Source organism: Pezoporus flaviventris, unplaced genomic scaffold (assembly GCF_033815535.1).
Source record: "Pezoporus flaviventris isolate CSIRO_AGI_PZ_B2104156 unplaced genomic scaffold, CSIRO_AGI_Pfla_v1 ptg000046l, whole genome shotgun sequence".
In the NCBI taxonomy this organism is placed as follows: domain Eukaryota; kingdom Metazoa; phylum Chordata; class Aves; order Psittaciformes; family Psittacidae; genus Pezoporus; species Pezoporus flaviventris.
This window is the reverse complement of record NW_026892594.1, coordinates 3,485,771-3,506,146: the sequence shown is the minus strand read 5'-3', so window position 1 is coordinate 3,506,146 and position 20,376 is coordinate 3,485,771. Positions and strand designations below refer to the sequence as shown.

Sequence of the window (20,376 nt, the reverse complement as noted above, 5' to 3'; positions counted from 1 at the left end):
AGCAATGCAACAGCTTAAGAAATACAGACTAGTGAAGAGAGATGAAAGAGTACTCCAGTTCGTCCTTCTCCTGACACAGAGAGAAGGATGTATGTTCAGTCAGCTAAAGCCTTCATAAATATTTAGACACTTACATTATGGTCACAACTAAAGGCTGGTTGGTACTAACACCCTGGCACCTGCACAAACACACCTAAAGCCAACACTGCCCTGCACAGCTTGCAGTGCAAAGGGCAAGGGAATACTTTGCATTTGTTTAAATGCAAAGAATCCCAGCCTGGTTTGTGTTGGAAGGGACCTTAAAGCTCCTCCAGCTCCAACCCCTGCCACGGGCAGGGACCCCTTCCACTGGAGCAGCTTGCTCCAAGCCCCTGTGTCCAACCTGCCCTTGAACACTGCCAGGGATGGGGCAGCCACAGCTTCTCTGGGCACCCTGTGCCAGTGCCTCAGCACCCTCACAGGGAAGAGCTTCTGCCTAAGAGCTCAGCTCAGTCTCCCCTCTGGCAGGTTAAAGCCATTCCCCTTGGCCTGTCCCTACAGGCCCTTGGCCAAAGCCCCTCTCCAGCTTTCCTGAAGGCCCCACTGGAAGCTGCTTCAAGGTCTCCCTGAAGCCTTCTCTTCTCCAGGCTGTGCCAAAGCCAAGAACCACAATGAGTTAAGAAATGAAGTCTCTGGATAGTAATGAAAACATCCATGATTATTAATTAGCCAGTATGAAAGAGTAGAAGTAAACCCTCAGATCTTTGGCAATCATCCTCTGTAAGGACTCCATCACCTCTCCCTAAAGTCTTTAGTACTGACTGCTGCTAGGGATGCTACCGGAACCGAAAGACCACAGGTCTGAGACTGCTGGGCCCCCGCTCCTGAACTGTAACCGAGCTCTGCAGCTGAACAGCTCAGAGACAAGCACAGCACTCAAACAGAGTCTGGGCAGTGTTTCCAAAGCTGCTGGGCCCACCAGTGCTCCTCATTAAAACCAGCAACAACCAAACCACAAACTTTTCTTCAGGCAGGGAATGACACCAGCGTGAGCCTGACAGCTTCCAGGGTGAGGTCACCTCCGCTTCCCTTCAGCAATGAAGCTACCAAGTACAATTAACAGTCATTAAAAACTCCTTTCACAAAGGGACACTGTACTTTGACGCTCTCTGGTGAGGCCTAATCCAAAGCATCACAGTGGGCTTGTTGATTGTTGGCTCCTTTTTAAACCAAGATACAATAAAAGACAGAGAGAAACCAGGAAATAGGAACAACCCCCCTGTTTTCTTAGGTGCCATAGTATTTTGGCTCAATATATATAGTTCTCGACTTCCCTGAGCGAGTAACTCACTGAATACTAGTTAGCCATGGTAAAACACAACCGAAATCCTAATTCACAAGGAAAGTGCTTAATGGGTGAATAAACATGCTCAGGACGCTGAAATTTATATGGGAGGTGTAAGCAATCAGCAGTGATTGCACTCGTGATGGAAAGTTCTTGGCTTTGGCTCTATTGGTTTCCTTCTGCACAGGGCTCCAGCTGCAGAAAAACATTAAGGTTTTCACATTTGAATGTATTATTATGAGTTCTGAGATGCTCACTGCACAAATACGAACCGGTTTGGATTTCAAACTGTTTATTACTCCTGTTTGTTTCACCTGATGTGGCAGAGGAATAAAACCAGCGGGCCACACATCAGAGACCCAGGAGCTGCTGGACAGTACTTCAGCAACCACATGTTAATATCTGGTGAGCGGAATCACCCTCTAGACTTCAGTGATAAATTGCATCGCCAGCAAATACAACAGGAGCCTGGACACTCAGGCAAAGATTTATCTGCTTCAGCACAGCACGAACACCTCCTGTCAGTTCAGGTGATGTTCAGCGTTCTGCCTGGCCCAAACTAACATAAAACTCAGGTTGTACCTGTCAGCCCTATGGGTATGTCCCAGACAACCTGAAGTGTCTCAAAGGCATCAGACACCAATACGCAGGCAACTGGATTTCCCCCTTGTACACCTGCAGACATGTATGAGCATATATAAATGATGCTGCCTGGTCTTTACATCACAGCCAAATCCCTCCCATGTATTCTGCTACACATTTACAGTGTAATAGCAATTAGAGAACCCTTTAAAGTGTATTTATTTTTGCTGTGGACATTAAAGGTCCTGCAGCCCTTTATCAGGGAAACCATTCTGATACCCGTGCCTCTACCCATACGCAGGCAGGAACTCCAGACCAGCAGAGCTATAGGGTGCGGAATAAATCTCAGCAACTGGCTTTCAGCCAAAAACCCGAGTGCTTAAATCACTTCTGAAGTGTGATTACTTTTAAAAGATTTGCTGTTGTAACCCCAAAGTGACCCTGCTGCTATGCACTACACGCCAAGCACTGCCTATGGTGATCTGGGAAGCAGTACATGGGCACGCAGTCCTCCTCTTGCAGCAGCAGAGGTGAACAATTCTCTTGAGACTGAGATTTTCATAGCATCACTGGGTTGTAGCCTGGTTCAGCTCTAACAGTGATTTTTCTCCTTCTCAGTAGCTGGTGTAGTGCTGTGTTTTGGCTTTAGTCTGAGACCAGCACTGGTAACACCGATGATTTTAGTTGTTGCTAAGTACTCTGACCTAGGACTTTTCAGTCTCATGCTCTGTCAGTGAGAAGGGGCACAGGAAGCTGGGAGGAAGCAGAGACAGGACACCTGATCCAAACTAACCAAAGGGATATTCCATACCACAGCACGTCATGCCCAGGATAGAAACCTGGGGGAGTCACCCAGAAGGGACTGATCACTGCTCAGGTCAGGCTGGGTATAGGTCGGTGGGTGGTAAACTGCTGTTTATTGTTTTTTTCCCTTTTCCCTTTTTAGTTTCATACAATCTACCCTTGTTATTTCCCTTGTTAACAGTAGCAGTAGTTTTGTATTCTGTTCTTATCTCGACCTGTGGGGTTTACACTCTATTCTCCTCCCCATCCTGCTGGGAGATGGTGGGGAGAAGAGGAGGGAGGGAGTGAGCTGCTGCATGGTGCCGAGTAACTGGCTGGGCTTAATCCATGACAGGTTGGAAGGGAGCTTCAAGCTCATCCAGATCCAACCCCTGCCACGGGCAGGGACACCTTCCACTAGAGCAGCTTGCTCCAAGCCCCTGTGTGCAACCTGGCCTTGAACACTGCCAGGGATGGGGCAGCCACAGCTTCTCTGGGCACCCTGTGCCAGCGCCTCAGCACCCTCACAGGGAAGAGCTTCTGCCTAAGAGCTCATCTCAGTCTCCCCTCTGGCAGGTTAAAGCCATTCCCCTTGGCCTGTCCCTACAGGCCCTTGGCCAAAGCCCCTCTCCAGCTTTCCTGCATCCCCTTTAGGCACTGGAGCTGCTCTAAGGTCTCCCCTTCAGGAGCCTTCTCTTCTCCAGGCTGACCCAGCCCAGCTCTCTCAGCCTGGCTCCAGAGCAGAGCTGCTCCAGCCCTCGCAGCATCTCCGTGGCCTCTTCTGGACTTGCTCCAACAGCTCCACTTTAGGACAGAATGTAGGTCCAAATTTCAGGTCACAAAGGTAACTCCGGGGCACTGGATATGAGAGTGTTCAGTGGCAAGCATGGGATGGCAGCAGGAAGCCCACCTGCCCTGTGCCCCAGCATCGCATGAGGATGGATGAGCAGTACCAGCCAGCAGCTGAGAATAGCAGCAGGGCAGGCAGAAGGGAAGGAAACAAGGCATTATTAAGCAAGAGATCAACCCAGTCTGAACACATCAGCATTTAAAGTATGGTCTCCCAAGGAAATGAACTCTTCAAATCCCAGCTGGAACCAAGGGCAGCTCTAAGGGCTGAGGACCATGGACCAAGGATGTTGTGGTGCAAGCGAATCATTCCAGCACTGCTATTTCATATGCATTTACAGCTGGGCTGAGTGTGAACAGGGAAGTCACACAGCACTCAGACTGTCATACTGTGACTTCCTTAGTGTCACACAGGCTTAGAACATCGCCTTTGGCATCTATTACCCCATATCTTGAAGCGGCTCCTATTAACAACGCCCATCTCTGCCATCCTCCATGACTCAGGAATATGTTTCTGGATGCTAGCGTGTATTTTCCACATCCTTTCCCTGCAGTGTATATAACAGAAACGACTCTGAATGCTGACACAGCCAGTAGACTGATTGCAGTATTTTGTTTTTTGGACTGAGTCCCAATGTGAGTCTGATCCAGTTCTCAGATAGGAGGTTGTACATTGTCACGTAGTTTGTAAAAGCAGCTCGACACTGATTTGACTAGATACGCCAGGCTCTGCATCTGCATATCTGAAAAGCAGATCGTGCACACTGCAGATGCACCACGTTTTCTCAGACTGAAAAACTAGAGATACAGTGAAAACAATATGGGAATAATATCATGGGTTTCTTCCAAACACACAGACAGAAATGCAGGTGAAACCTGCAGTGTTCGAATTCCAATCATCGCGATTTGAAAGCAGTCTGAAAACAAAATATACTGGAACAACTCAGAGAATGACCCTGGGAAACAGCAGATCTGGGCTGATTTCACCTCCTACTACACCACTGACCATGGATCAGGAAAAAATCGCTTTCAGTCCATTACCCAAGTGACACATGAAGTTTCATGTGCTCAGCATCCAGAAGGTGTCACCACCCACTAGAATTAAACACATTGGTGCTGTCTGCTCCAAGGCACGTTGAAAATGTGGCATTTGAAAGGGTGGTTATGCTCTTCAAATGGGGATTTATTAATCAGAGCGTATCAGGAAATATTCCAGCAAATACACCAGGCTTCCAACATCTAAGGGGGCTCCAGGAAAGCTGGAGAGGGGCTTTGGACAGGGGCCTGTAGGGTTAAGCCAAGGGGAATGGCTTTAACCTGCCTGAGGGGAGACTGAGATGAGCTCTTAGGCAGAAGCTCTTCCCTGTGAGGGTGCTGAGGCGCTGGCACAGGGTGCCCAGAGAAGCTGTGGCTGCCCCATCCCTGGCAGTGTTCAAGGCCAGGTTGGACACAGGGGCTTGGAGCAAGCTGCTCTAGTGGAAGGGGTCCCTGCCTGTGGCAGGGGTTGGAACTGGAGGAGCTTTAAGGTTCCTTCCAACTCAAACCAGGCTGGGATTCTACGAAACACACACAGTACAAACAGATATACCTGAAGCACACCAGCAACAGCAGTTATCCCATTCTTTGACACCATTTTATTAAGTTACTCAAACAAGACTGTGGCCTTGCCAAGCCAAACAGCAGCACCACAATTACATGCTCGCTTTTAACAGATTCCCTCTTTCCAGAGAGTTTTTGACAGCATTCCCATCCTATATAATGGATATAACTTGGCCTGCACATACAACTTTAGACCAAACCCTTAGAGCTTCCAGGCATCTCCTGAACAACTGGAAGGTGTCAGACCTCCTACTCTGTGTTAGTTGGTTCACATTTCTTCTAGTAAATGAACCGTAACAGTTTTAAGCAGGCAAATTACTCTCTCACAAATGAACTGGCTCCACAGGAGCAAGCAAGACATACAAATAGTGAAAACTTACTTCTGGCAATAAATAATAAGCTGCTTTCAACTGTTTTTTCAGAGCAGAACTGCTCACTAACAAGTCCATGCATAGGAGTCTCCATCTGGAACGTACAGTGATGTATAAGAAGGGTGCTGGGAATCTTAGGACAAAGGTGTGTGAGCAAGCTGCTCTAGTGGAAGGTGTCCCTGGCCCTGGCAGGGGGCTGGAACTGGAGGGGCTTTAAGATCCCTTCTAACACAAACCACCCTAGGATCCTACGGGGAACATTACAAAAATGCTATCACACACATATATTGCTAAGATTAGGCAAATGAGACATCCTGCACACAGCTATGGTCCTAGGGCAGCGATCACAACTCAAACATATGTCTGACTGTAGGGAATGAAAAGAAAGCAGCGAAGAATTCAGACAAAACCACAGAATCCCAAGGGATGGGTGATGTATTTGTTACCACCCTCCTTGCCCTATCCCCATTTCAGCGTTTTTAATGGTTTCAGCACGTTAATGAAAAAGAAACCCAAATAACAGCTGTCTGGTTGTTCCACAGGCACTATCTCAGCTAACGGCGTTAATATCCTTGAACTGAGAACAAGCGAGTGGTTCCCTTCACTTTCTCTTGAGCAACAACCAACCAGAAGGACTCCAGGTTAAGAAAGCATTAGCAGACAGCACTTCCAGAAAGAAACCCTGTTGTACAACAGCAGCAAACAAATAGTCTTTGTTGACTTCAGAAAGCCTGCTTCAATCCGGTGCTTACAAACCAGCTTCGAACCCTATGGGGCAGAGTGAACCCCGGCAAGCAAACACACCTTCTGACCACGTTCTGTACTTCATCCATGGCATCTAAAACCCACTGCTCCCCTGTGTAACCCCAAGCCTTGAGAAAGTTAGGAGTTAGCAAACCTCCTCTCCTGCAGTGGCTTCCTGCACCTGCCCTTACAGGTAATGAAGAATTGGGATGAGAACTGCTTGGGTCCTTTCCGTGCCCAGCAAGCAGCTCGCTTCTTATGCTTCAAATGGCAGGAGTGGCTGTGTTAAAAAAGGGGAGGTAGAAGAAAAACAACACAATGAAAAGGAAGCACACACCCATATGGAGAAAAAAGGGCCAAAGATGAAGCGTGCTTGTTGCAAATGCTTTGTAACCTTGTCACTGACAAAACCAAGCCATTCATTCAACAGAAGGGAAACTGGGAGGCTGCTGTTCCTGTGTATTGGCAGGATCTGTGCTTCCATCGAGGCTGCAGGCTGCTCTGAGGATGGCTGCGGGTTATTAAGCTGGTATGAAGTTGATAGCAAGGTTTAATATCAAGGGGAACAACAAACAAACTTCTTGTTAGGGTGTGAGCGGGAAGTATTTTCCCCGTGTCCCTGCAACCCCACGGATGGATTTTGGACACAGCAGCTCCCAGGGCACACAGAAATCACGTGCAAACACTACCAGGATTTCTGCTTACGTAAGAAATACCAGGTCAGGGCTTTGACAGACCTACAACCCAAAAGGCTTGTATTAAACTATACCCACACGCTCCTCCCTCCTCTGCTTCGCACAGTTAGCACAGCGCTTGAACATCAGTAAGAGACTTGCTGTGATTTAATGGTAAGAACCATGGGCCTAAGAACAGCAACTGATTTCTGGTTGTGTCTCACATGGCAAATGAGCAGATGCTGACTACTGCACAAGCTGGCTTGGTGACAGTCCCAAGCTTTATAAGAAATGTAGTTTGCCACAGGTAACCATGCTCAAGATGAGGAAGATTTCAGGCACTCCTTAGGGATACTTCCAGCAGTCACCTGACAGGTTTTCCTGTGTAACCCGGTGTTACAGACTTCTGCCTGCCAGTAAAAACACAGCAAGCACCAGAGAGCTGCTGTCACTAACCCTGCTGAAATGGTGGGAGGTCACCTCCTTCCCAAAACAGCTTCCAAAGCAACCACCCTGACTGACAGAACCTGCGCTAAGCCCACTGATGTAAAACACAACAGGGTTGAAATGCTCCTCCCAGGAGGCTGCTCTACAAACAAGGTCTGCATAGAATCAACCAGGCTGGAAAAGCCCTTTAAGCTCATCCAGTCCAACCTTACCCCAGCACTGCCAAGGCCACCACTGCCCCATGGTACTGAGGCCTCGTCTCCACGCTGTGTGAACACTTGCAGGGACGGTGACTGCAGCCCTGCCCTGGGCAGCCTGTTCCAATGCCTGAGCACCCTCTGGGGAAGGAATTGTTCCTCAGCTCCATCTAAACCTGCCCTGGGGCAGCTTGAGGCCGTTTCCTCTTGTCCCATCCCTTGTTCCTTGGGAGCAGAGCCCAGCCCCTCCTGGCTCCATCCTCCTCTCAGGCACTTGGAGGGAGCCATCAGGTCCCCCCTGAGCCTTCTCTTCTCCACACTGAACCCCCCAGGTCCCTCAGCCCTTCCCCATCACACTTGTGCTCCAGGCCCTGCACCAGCCCCGTGCCCTTCTCTGGCCCCGCTCCAGCTCCTCAATGTCTCTTTTGCAGTGAGGAACTCAGAGCTGCCATCCTGCTGTCAAATCCATGTGCACACAAAGCAATGTAGTTTTCATCAAACAGCAGAAACAGCAGGCCCAGCAAGGGAAAACTCTAAGCTGTGGGATGAAAACCCTGCAGGGACTCGTCTCTAGTAGGGTTTTTCAGTACAACACCACATATTAATTTATGCCTTAGTAAATACACACCTTTTTGGCAGCTAAGATAAAGCCTGTAATTTCCTGCAGCAGTCATTCGCCTCTACTGGGCTTCAAAAGGACTTGCTCTAGTGCAATAAACACTGAATATGTACCGTGCACAACTTAATATGGCTTAACAGGATAGCAGAGCCATTAACTTAAACAATAGCCTGACTGTATCTGAGCACAGAGAGGTCACAGCTCGGGCTGTAACTCTGCCATGGTAAATGAAAACCAGTTAGGCATTAGTCACGGTGAACTATGTCCAGCCTTACAGCAGTTCTAGTAAAGGATCCTAATAAAAGCACCATCAGTCAAGGTCTGATAATGATTTAAGGTTATTTTACCTTCCCATCTCATTCATTAAAACGAAAGGATCTTCAGTTTGGTAGCTTCCTTTATTAAGCTGATGTGGTGAGCATTTGTAATTTCAGTGTATCCCTCATCTTTGTACCTTTTACTTACCAAGTAATCCCTTCACCCGCAGCTCTCAGCTCACTTCTGCTCTTGGGAACACCGGCTATGAACTGCAGTGCTCCAGATGGACTAAAAGTGCTTCACCTGTGACTTTATTAGAGCCAAAAAACCTGGGAAATGGTTATTATGGTCTTACATTTTCTGCAGAACACTAGCCAAATGCTACCGTCTGACCAAGGTGAGGATTACTGTTCACTGCATGAGCAATGTGGTGAAGTTTAGGCACAGTAAATGATGTGACATCCGTTCAGCTGGATGCATGAGTGCAAAGTGCTGGAGGTCCTGAGGGTCTGCCTGCTCAGCTGCGCACCCATCACGGCTCTGGCCCTTGGTTCTCTCTTCACGTCTCAAGTGGGGTGGTGGTTACCAGTCTTACAGGTCCCATCAGAGCCAGCCCACAACGCTGTTCCAACTTTACTCCTGCATACCTACCCAACTACTCACCCACTCCTACCTCCTCTCTCACTTGCCAGTCTCATTACCTGCCCACTCACATTTTCTCTTACTCACTCCATAACCCACCCATTTACATGCTCTTCATTCATCTCCCTGTTCAGCTACACAACCTATTCCTCAAACACCTCCAATCCACTCTCTAGTAGTAACTTTACCTCCCATGATATGCCCATCTTCTCCTCTCCCACCAACATCACAGAACCATAGAACAGTTAGGGTTGGAAAGGACCTTAAGATCATCCAGTTCCAACCCCCCTGCCACGAGCAGGGACACCTCACACTAAACCATGTCACCCAAGGCTCTGTCCAACCTGGTCTTGAACACTGCCAGGGATGGAGCATTCACAACTTCCCTGGGCAACCCATTCCAGTGCCTCACCACCCTCACAGTAAAGAACTTCTTCCTTATATCCAATCTAAACTTCCCCTGTTTAAGTTTTAACCCATTACCCCTTGTCCTGTCACTACAGTCCCTAATGAACAGTCCCTCCCCAGCATCCCTATAGGCCCCCTTCAGATACTGGAAGGCTGCTGTGAGGTCTCCACGCATCCCTACATCCCTACGCTGCATCCCACCAAAATGAGCTAAACTGTAAGAAACAATAAACAGTAGTTATGAAGTGAAGATACTCTGGTAAAATACAAGATAAAGGCAGGCTGGGTGTGGTGAAGGCTCAAATAACATTATAACTTCCACTATCTCTGTTAGTAATGGAAAACTGTGATACTTTCATTTCCCCTGCAATGCCCTCTGCAGACTTGCCTGCACACATTGCTTCCCTGCAGTTTAAATACCACAATAGAGTTAAAAATCACTGAAGTTACACTGGTGTAACCCTCCTATATAAAAATATTTTTCCTTCTGAGTAAAAATGGCCTTTCCAGGTAATTCAATAATTTCTCAAGTGACACCAAAACTTATATGGGAATAGAACACGCATCTGAAATTACACTATTAGCAGTTCCATTTAAAACTTAGCTTCAATCAGTGTAATTTCCCCCAATCCTGCAGAACTGAGCATGCAGCACTTAAGGTAAGTGATACATCTTAATATTCTAGAGCGCACAGTGCTATTTCACTCCTATTTACAGGCAGTTAACACTGCAGAGAGAATGACTCAAAGATGAGCACGTAGACTTGAAATAACCTGGTAAAACAAAGAAATGGAAAATTTTAGGCCAAATATCAGGCAAAGAAAATTCCTGCCATGAAACTTGGTGGAAAAGACTCCAGAAGCTCAAAGTGGGAGGCCAAGTTCTGAGAGTATCTCTAGCTGTGAAGTGCAGGGAAATAAAACCTGTAGCAGAAAACATGTACTGGCAAGACGACGGTCTGGATGAGCTAATGCACTTTCCATCTCTAACATCTATGATTCTGTAATTCCATAGGAGCGCTGGAGCAGAGGGCTGGCAAACTTCTGCAGCAGCTCGATAGTCTGATCACAGTGTGATAATCAAAAGGAGGTGCTCGTAGCTGGATGGTGTAGCTGTGCTGCTCCCCTTCAGAGTCATGCATTAGGATAACCTGCTCTGAATGGCATGCGTGTGGAATTACAGAGCTGTGGGTGACCCTCCTAAACAGGCAAAACAGAATGCAAGGCATTAAAGAGACAATCATCACCCTTCTTGCAAAATGCCCAGGGTCAGCTTTTGACAGTGGATTTGATAACACCGAGTTCAACTGCGTCAGCGTTTACACATGCAAATAACTTTACTCATAGAGGCACGTAAGTGTTAGTGAGGTTGCATCTATATTATACAGCTTTTTGAAGTATTTACTCTTGATTTGTGTGCTGTGAAAATCCTCCCTTAGGGTAAAACACCCGCTTGCTTCTCAGCTCATGTGCTTTTGTTTGCCATTTTAAAGTTATGAGGTAAGCAGAGATGCAAAGGGAGAAAGTGCAAAAGGACATATGGCACGAGCACACCTTTGATGTTGAAAGCACAGGTATGACAGAAACTGATTACAGCAATAAGGAGTTGAAGAAGCAGGAAGATGAAGAGAAAAACGGCAAAGAAGTGAAAAAAACTCCAAAGCAGAACAGGAAAAAAGAGGAGTACAGAAAGAGAATCCTTTACAACATGATGCTGGAATTCCGCTGCCTTGAAACCGTCTTTGGGGAGTTGGGTTTGGGGGCGTTTTGCCAGGTTTTTCATTCATGGTGCATGGAAATTCTACCCCAGCTTTGATTAGGATGGGGTAGGATTTGTGAGTTTATGGACAAAGGCAAATTTTGTGAACGCATCAATACAAGAACAACTCATGATGCTGCTCAAACAAATACCAATTCAATCGATGGCATGAGCCTGTCAGGCTCTGGAAATGCTCATAGTCACAGCCTGGTTTCTGTTGGAAGGGACCTCAAAGCTCCTCCAGCTCCAACCCCTGCCATGGGCAGGGACACCTTCCACTAGAGCAGCTTGCTCCAAGCCCCTGTGTCCAACCTGGCCTTGAACACTGCCAGGGATGGGGCAGCCACAGCTTCTCTGGGCACCCTGGGCCAGCGCCTCAGCACCCTCATAGGGAAGAGCTTCTGCCTAAGAGCTCATCTCAGTCTCCCCTCAGGCAGGTTCAAGCCATTCCCCCCTTGTCCTGTTACTAATTGCTGTCATAAATAGTAAAGGATAACCTCCTCTTTACCTCTGTACAATGTTATTAACCCTACTCTCAAGTACTTAGGCTCTGAACAGAAAACGGACATACAAAAGCAGTACACTGATTACTTGCTGTACTCAGAAGTTAAATTAGACACCTAAAATCCAGATGTCAAAGGAAACTAGGGAAGATGACAACTCAATGCTTGTTTTGGAGAGCAGGGTTTAATCAGCTCTTGTTGAGCTCCACAGTGCTTCAGAAACAGGGGAGGTGCTGTTTCCTGAACAGGTTGAACTGAACTTCACGCAGGTGGCACTGAAAGTGACATTCCCACCTCCTCCTCTGCTTCTGGCCATGAGTTCCTGCTCTGCCCCCATCAGAACTACAGCTATGTGCTAAGTTGGATCAGCTCTAACTTTCCCAAAAGAGAATACTGGGAGAAGAAAAATGGGCATTTCAACCAGATCAGCACCTTGAGGTGGCTCACCCCAAGGCCACATGGTCACCAGTGATGATCATGGAAGAAGCTACCCTCGAAACCACACATGAAACAACTGCAGGACATCTAACCATCATGGTAATGCAAAAACATGTCCACAGAAGACAGTACTGCCACCTTTAAATAGGAACCCAATGCTAAGAGCTCACCTGGGAAGCTGGGCACTCTTCACCCTGTAGATCCCACCTCCTACAAAACCCTGGCAGCAGCAGAGCTTGGGCTGAGGTTGGTTTCTGCCCTTCCCACTGGAGCTGGGCCAGCTTAGACTGGACTTCAGGATTCACCAAGCCACAGAACACAGGCACTGGAGGGTAGGTATGACTCCATAGGAAGGAGACTCCCAGGAGAAAGGGCAGAGCCTTGTATTCTGGTCCCTTCTCCAGGAATTCCTCGTGCCTCCTTCAGTGAAGATTAGATAAAACATATACACAGCTCCTCTTATACTTGAGCTTCAGAAATACATCCTATGAGCTATGGCAATACACTCGGGAGCCAGTGAGAGCTCTGCCCTAACAGGAGAACAGCGTATGCCTACCTGTATTCTTGGAAATCCTTTTATTTTTGGTGGATGAAAGTAAATCAAAGAGCAATGCTGAGCTCTTCACAGTTATGACTCACTTCTGCCAACCTTGTGTTTTGGCAATAAACCTGCATATAGACACTGGAGCCTGTAGTAACAGGTCACAGAGGGAATTTCAGTAGCCAGTTAGGTCCTTAAAGGTACATTAGGTACCTTAAAGGTACAATTCAGGTGCCGAAGCTTTGATGAGGGGTTTGGAACACCTTCTAGCTTCCATTTACTGCACTAGGGAAGCCCTGAAGTCACAGCATGGCCTGGCAGCACTGCCTTGGTTTGGCAACATATGGGAAAGAAGCGAGGGAATTAGATGCCAGAGATCATCACCCACGACTCTGCCTTGAAAATGCAGGGATTAAAGTGGCTCCTATTCATACCCATGTTGCTGGAAAACATGCATTTTTATTTGGCTTAATGGTTATATACTTTTAGACACAGGCATTACCATTCCAGCAACAGAAGAGGAAGCACTCCTCGTTCCCAGGTCCAATTCTGGGCTCACTGTTTTGTCTGTAAACTTCAGGGGCAAATCCCATGGCTGGATAGCTACAGGCCATGAAGAACTTCACTCCAAGAACGTACAAAACAAACAAGGAGGAAAAGCCAACAAATTCTCTGCACCTCACCTGTGAACTTCTGCATGGGAATCCCTCAGGAATCTGTACAAATGAACGCTACCGAGACACTGCACGGACCTGAAATGTCAAGCATTGGGTTGGTTTCACAGAGTCCCAGACTGGTTTGGGTTGGAAGGGACCTTAAAGCTCATCCAGCCCCAACCCCTGCCACAGGCAGGGACACCTTCCACTAGAGCAGCTTGCTCCAAGCACCATCCAACCTGGCCTTGAACACTGCCAGGGATGGGGCAGACACAGTCCCTACAGGCCCTTGTCCCAAGCCCCTCTCCAGCTTTCCTGCAGCCCCTTCAGGCACTGGAGCTGCTCTAAGGTCTCCCCTTCAGGAGCCTTCTCTTCTCCAGGCTGACCCAGCCCAGCTCTCTCAGCCTGGCTCCAGAGCAGAGCTGCTCCAGCCCTCGCAGCATCTCCATGGCCTCCCTCTGCACTCACTCCAACAGCTCCACGTCCTTATGCTGGGGACCCCAAAATCTTACTTATCTATGATTAAGGTGGTTTGGATTTTTGCTTGTTTTTTTAGAAGCTCAAGACTTCCACTAACATAACAAGCAATATTCTGATCAGAGGAAACCTCTGTTATCCCTGCCTCCATGCGCTGCCTTTTTTTCTCAGTCAAGTTAACCAAAAAAGGCATGGAAAAGTGTAATCTCCACACCATGTATTTCAGATTCTCTCAATCAGATTAAGTGACATTTTAAAGACTGCAACGCAATAGAGAGACTGCAAACGCTCATGTACATAAAATCAGGATTCAAAACGTGATTTTCCCCCTTGTTATGGGTGCCAACCATCCCTCTGCACTGCATCAGTGGTACCAGCCTGGTCCCCAAAAGAGACGCAGCAATTCCCTGTCCCATAGGTGGCTGCACGACAGGGAACTGAAAATCTCAGACTCCTTCTCCTCAAACAGGGCCTGCTTGCAACTCCTTAGCAAACCAACCTGCTCCACGGTAAGCCTGAGGATTGATCGCTTCGATGCAGGTTTAACAGTTAACAATTCAGAGGCTATAAAAACGTGCAACTTCCTTTCTTTTAATCTAAAATGATAACGGAACAATGACTTTTTTCATGGCTTCTTGTTGCTTAAAAGCATACAAAGTGTCTCCCGAGACCATTTTGAGGAGCTTCTGGTTAAACCCATGATTTTCAGAAGGTATGGGGCTCATTCACAGGAATACTCAGCTAAAACAGATCTCTAACTCCGAATATCTAATTCCTTCTCCTGTATTTGTTTAATTCAAGTACAGTATTTTCCTCCACCCTTTCCTTTTCATAGGCTTTTCACACCCACACAACAACCAAGTGACTCTTCCCTGACCCGCCCTCCCACACCATTTGGTACAACCACAAAGTCACCCTGCGCCTGAGCTCTTCTCCCAGCATCCAGACGAAGCCCTTATGGAAAGGAAACCCAGTGCAATGCAAAACCTTCCCTTTTCCCCTTCCTTTGCTGTTACCCCTCTGGGTTTATTCCCAGTTCCACAGGGATTTGCGGTGTACGGATTGCTGCTGTTTTGGAAGAGAGGGAAAAACAACCTTGAGTGCCTCACTATAGCTGCTGATTCAATGGGTTTGGGAATATGAGGAGTCTGGGTGTCACCCAGCCAGGGCGGAACAGCAACAGTGAATTCCTTAGGACACAGCACCAGCAATTCCTGCAGCTGGTGTCTGGAAGAGACCCGCCACAGGGAATGATAAATCATCACTATTCCACTTTCCCCATCTTTTAATAGCTTGTGCATTCAACGAGATGGTCTGGAAATCCAGGAGCTACAGCATCATGTATCAGCATCTTAATACAGAAAACATAGTACTGCTGGTAAGTTAAATCATGGAATGGTTTGGGTTAGAAGGGACCTTAAAGCTCATCCAGCTCCAACCCCTGCCATGGGCAGGGACCCCTTCCACTAGAGCAGCTTGCTCCAAGCCTCTGTGTCCAACCCGCCCTTGAACACTGCCAGGGATGGGGCAGCCACAGCTTCTCTGGGCACCCTGTGCCAGCGCCTCAGCACCCTCACAGGGAAGAGCTTCTGCCTAAGAGCTCATCTCAGTCTCCCCTCTGGCAGGTTAAAGCCATTCCCCTTGGCTTGTCCCTACAGGCCCCTGTCCAAAGTCCCTCTCCAGCTCTCCTGTAGCCCTTTCAGGCACTGGAAGGTTGCTATCACCATCCTCATTTTACCAACAACTGAGAAGAAGTGACTTGCTCAAGAAGCTCCCCCCACTCCCAAAACTCCCTCCCCAAACACGTATCACAGTCGAGAGCAGATTCAGGGAGCACAACTCCCAGACCTATCTCCGTCAGCCAATGTGATTCCTGCCAGCCCATGTTAATGAGCTGGGGTTTTGAGAAACCACTAAATGATAGCTTTTTCCTTGGGATTTACAGAGCCACTTACAAATACCAGTGTTCCTATTTTAGGCATAGTTTAGGAAAAGCACCATTCCATTTAATTCCAGGAATGGATGTACGATTTTTTTTTCATGTGAAATTCAACAAAACTGAAGCCTTCTTCATTCAATGAAGTTTAACAGGACAATAACAGCTCAGCAGTGACTGGTGGATGATCTATCCCCAAGCTGGAGGGCTGCCTCAACCCCTTTCCTTAACACCAACATTCCAGGTTAAAAATGGGTAGGAACAGCAATTTCAAGCTGTTTTCCTTGACCTGCTGCAGTAAGTTTCCCCCCTTAATTACAGCCTCCTAAACTGTGGCAGGCCAGCTCCAGTGACAAAACAAACCCAGCTTGCTACGTTCACAAAGCTTTCCTTCGGTTCCATTTAGCGAGATACCATCTTAGCACTGAATAGGAGAAGTACATCAACTTACCAATGCATTACCAGCAGAAGCATCTCACATACAAGGTTAAGCGTTACTCAGCCATCAGCTCGCTCCTGGCTCTACATAAATCCCACAGGCAGCAGGTATCAGAACTCTCTCCTGTTGCTCCTCATCCCTGTATGCTCACAGAAGTCTTCTGAAGCTGCCACCAACAAAAGAAACCACAGGAAGACTGCTTCCCTAATGCTTCCGAACTGAGTCAGTAGGTCAACAATTCCTTTGGTTTAGGAGCCAGACCAATTCCCTTAAGCACCCCTTTCGGATGGAGAAGCCAACTGTCTCCTGCTAGTGGCAGCCCATCTGCTTCCAGAACAGAACCAAACAGCTCCAAAGCACCACCTCGCTTGGTGCAGGCACCCGTCCTGATGCAGCTCCATTTTGGCTGGGGGGAAACCAGGAGAGGAATACTTACAAGGGGGGAAGACAGGCAGCAAAAACTGCTGCGGGTGCACCTTGCACGCTGCTGCCGGCTCCCAGCCCACGTTCCCGCTTCCCATCCCCGAGACGGAGTGGCATGGAGAAGAGCTCTTCATGAGATATCAGATCCATCCCCAGCCTGCCTTGTTCCATTGCAGGCACTGAGTATCCTGTGTGTGCATCTCAGGCGCACTGCTCGAACAAAGAGAAGGCTCTGAAGCTGCTATCCCTCTTCCCGATCCATGTCTCGAAACGGCTGGTTGGAAATTGGTTTCGTAATAACCCTTTAGTACCACCTACTCACATCACAGAGTGATTCTTGCAGCAAATGCACAGGAAATCACCAGCGAGTGCCAATGGAGCTACTATTCCAAGAACTAGCTCTTTCGGTTATTCCTCCATCCTTTGGAACCCGAGCTGCTTTTACTTTCCCTATCGCACAAGGGGAGATTTGTTTTAAGAAGAGCTTTTAACTCTGATCCTGTAAAATACTTTTGTTGATAAATCACCAGCTGAAAACTTGCCCACTGTAAGGAAAAAAAAAAAAAAAACAAAAAGGGGAAAAAGAATTTCACAATACTCATTCCAGAAAATACAGTAATTCCTGTCTGGAAATAACTCACTGGACAAAACCCAAAAGGGCAGAATTGATCTGCAGAGGCAGTTTGCATCCTGCAGAGCACACAAAGAGGGGGCAGTGGGAGCCACGTGCCTTTCTGACCACCGCCAGCAGACCCCTGACTCACCCAACCACAGGATGAGTCGCTAGGAATGATTTCCTCTTCTTCCAGGCTCTCCCCCCCGGCCTCGGCGTGCTCGGTGCCACCAGCATATCCTGAGCGCTTAATCCCGACTTTGATGGGAATTCCAAACCTCATCCCGTAAGGCTGTGGGCACCAGCTAACGATGCAGCCATCTGCTAGCTCCTGCTTTGAGTCACCTGTCAGCGATACAAAAGGAAATTACTCAGCAGCGAGCACGTGGAAGCCCCATTGCTCCACTCTCTCCCTTTAGAGGAACACAGAATTCCGGAGCGCTCCAATCACCCTGAAGGAAAAGTGCTCTATTCTGTAAGCGGTCCCGTTCAAAAGGAGTGGAACTTGGTTGAAAAGATAACGTAAGAAATGAGAGCAGAGCAGACAAGAGAGCGTTTTGGGTGGGTTTTTTGATGCCAGCATCACCGAGGCTGCCATGGGAAGGGGGGGGGGGGGGGGGGGGGGGGGGCGGTGGGATGGACGGACGGGGACAGACACAAAATAAAAGAAGACATTTCACAAACACGAGCCCTTCACTGTGCGTGACAAGAAAAATAATGAAAACAACTGAGAGAAGTGATGTGTGGCTGCTTCGGAAGTTAACTCTTCCAAGGAAGTGATTAAGGGAACAAAAGCAACGCGTTCTGTTTGTCAAACAAGTCAACTTTGCACACCGGAGCGTGTAAAGCTGGAGTACGGGCACAGCCCTCCCCGCAGGCAGAGAGGGTCACGCAGGGCTGAGATCTTATTGATTATTGAGCAGTGATTAAGTCGAAGATGCAAGGCTTTTGAACTAACGCACAGCACTGCTTTGCCACAATGCCACATCCTATCAGGCAGAAAGGCAGCCACGACGCCCTGTGCCTCTTCATGGCATCCCCTTCATCTACTTCCTATCCAGGACAAAATCCACAAGGATTTTCCCAAGAAGACCCTCTTAACAGCTCCAGCATTTACAGACCCAGTCCAGCAACAGTCAGTTTTTTGTTTCATCACCAGTGACGCAGCTCACGGATCCAGCTCTCTGGAAACAAGGCTCCCAACTTCTCCCCCAAAACCAGCAGGCAGTTACTACACCCAACACTTGGAATCTTCAGGAATTAATTAATACTAAAGATCTAATTGTCTAACCTGCTTCTGCATGCAGAAAGGAGCCAGACCTGGTGCCTGTACAATGGGGGAGGGAGGCACTTCTTGTTCCTGTTTCGTACTTGACTTTTCTTCCTGCGCAGGAGATGATCTAATTATTCAACGTGTCAGTGTGTTGCTTCAGCCTCTCTCGTGTGTCTCCTCACATTAACATATCTTTCACAATTCAGCTCGTTCAGAAGGAGGCGAGGAACAAAACCAGCAAATTATGCCCCAAACCAAATCCATCACAAAGGCAGGAGCCTTGCCATGGTTTGTCCTGTACCCATCCCAAACTCCTCCGGAGCACGCAGCCAACGATGCTGCGTGTACATCAGCAACAAAGCTCCCTAAGCCCAACCCTCGCCTTGCTCACATGCAAGTGTACCTGTTCTGAGACACAAGCCTGATCCGTGAGCTCTGTGAAGGAGGAATTTGGGGTCCTGCCTGATTAACAAGGCAAAGAAACTCCCAAATGACAGCCCTTTATTGTTCCCAAATGTGCTGATGCTCAGCTGCAGGCACTGTTGGGAGAGGGGGCTGATGGAGCGCCTGTGTAATGATTGGGTATGGGTGATGAAAGCCAGTGATCCAACCACATAATGCTGCTCCTGATCGACTTGAAATGCAGCTGAAAAACCCTAAAATCCAAATATAACATGTACAGCACCTGCATTTGCATATGTAGGATGCCAGCCGAAGTTTCTGAGCCTGTTTTTACAGCAAACAGCCTTTCAACACCCAGCCCTTGCAGCAGCTACGCATTTGAGAGATTTCTTGTGTTTTAAACCTTGCCCTGAGTTACTACAACAGGTTTGCTCACGAATTAGCTCAAGCACAGTCCCTGTGGCCTGCATTAAATCCACTAGTTCTGGGGAAGCATTTCTTCAGCAAGCTTTGTGTGTAATAGCAGTGCCTATATATAAACCTGTTTACGACTATTGCTAAAGAAGAGCCCGCTCTGAAGCAGCTCCTTTCTTCCCATCGAACATGCTGGATGCGTTCCCAGTTAAGGCTTATATAAGGCCATCAAGGAAGTAGAAACTTATTTTGCACAAAATCAAGCCTGTATAGTAGTAGGTGCAACGGAATTATCCTGTTACACATTAAGTTTTACTAATAAAAGACCTGCACTGCAGTCATAAAGGCAAACACTGCATCCCAGTAGTACAAAGAGTTAAGCATTTACTGCTATAAAATCAAAACCTACTTGGCCAAAGGAGAGATAACAGGTAAAAAGCATCTGCTTTTTCTGGTATAAACCCTATCATGTTCCTTATAATAAAAGGCACACAGTAGCTGGAATGGTTGATCTTCATTGCTCACCCCAGTCTGATTTAACTTAGGTTAAAACAATAATGAATTAAGCACATTCAAAATATAACCAATTTGAAATGCATGATGTGAAGTTTCCCAGTGCTGTTCTATCTACAAGGATGTGGTTGGTGTTTCTGTTCTCCTGAACACATCACTCCACTGGCAGGTCCATCCACTCTAATAAATGACCTGCTTTCTGACCTGTGGCCCGCAGTACATCCGTGTTAGACTGTTCCCATGGCTGCTGTTTGGAGGGAGCACACCCAGGTGTGCTGGCAGGGATGGTTTGCTCCACAAACGCTCAAGAGGACACAGCACTGGCAAGCTCATACCCACGCTGGGCTCCCACAACCTTACAGAGACAAACACCACTGCTCCAGACAGGTCTATGCTTCCCAGGACCACCACAAAAGAACTCAAGCCCATCTTTTAAGACCAAAAGTTGGGAATGTGACCAGGTCTTGAAACTCAAGCTCTTGTACTCAGAATA

At 47.7% G+C, this 20,376-nt stretch overlaps 2 long non-coding RNA genes across 5 annotated transcripts in view; both read right to left on the bottom strand.

The window, feature by feature from the left end:
* The window catches only part of LOC133276801 (uncharacterized), a 459,153-nt gene that overhangs the window by 12,274 nt on the left and 426,503 nt on the right, over positions 1–20,376 (bottom strand). The gene's annotated exons all lie outside the window — the stretch shown is intronic.
* LOC133276800 (uncharacterized) overlaps positions 1–20,376 on the bottom strand; it is a 123,026-nt gene that overhangs the window by 2,656 nt on the left and 99,994 nt on the right. For 3 of the 4 annotated variants that reach the window (XR_009745998.1, XR_009746000.1, XR_009745999.1), the window contains exons 6-9: positions 18,573–18,661; positions 17,433–17,626; positions 16,991–17,213; positions 15,729–16,651 (exon numbers count right to left, since the gene is read on the bottom strand). This is a non-coding gene — a long non-coding RNA (uncharacterized LOC133276800). Of the gene's footprint in view, positions 1–15,728; positions 16,652–16,990; positions 17,214–17,432; positions 17,627–18,572; positions 18,662–20,376 lie in introns of those variants that run through there. The other variant, XR_009746001.1, reaches the window with a different exon arrangement.